The following is a 280-nucleotide window of genomic DNA, read 5'->3' on the forward strand; positions in this document are numbered from 1 at the left end:
ACTTATGTTCAGTATAAATTGAAAAAGTAGTTTTCAGTCACCATTTATAATTGTTTTTAGAACACGTAGGTATTTGTACCTTTTCACGTCAAATGTTTGAATCAGTGTTATTCACGTGTATATCGATACCGAATTACATAGTTAGCATTACTACTCTAAGGTAATAGATATTTAGACCGTGATTATTTTAGTTATTCCGCATTATATAATTAACTGTATATATATATATATATATATAGGCATTGAAAATGTCAATTTCATATTTGTCCTCAAAAGTATG

Source organism: Limulus polyphemus, unplaced genomic scaffold, assembly GCF_000517525.1.
Source record: "Limulus polyphemus unplaced genomic scaffold, Limulus_polyphemus-2.1.2 Scaffold389, whole genome shotgun sequence".
Taxonomy (NCBI): Eukaryota; Metazoa; Arthropoda; class Merostomata; order Xiphosura; family Limulidae; genus Limulus; species Limulus polyphemus.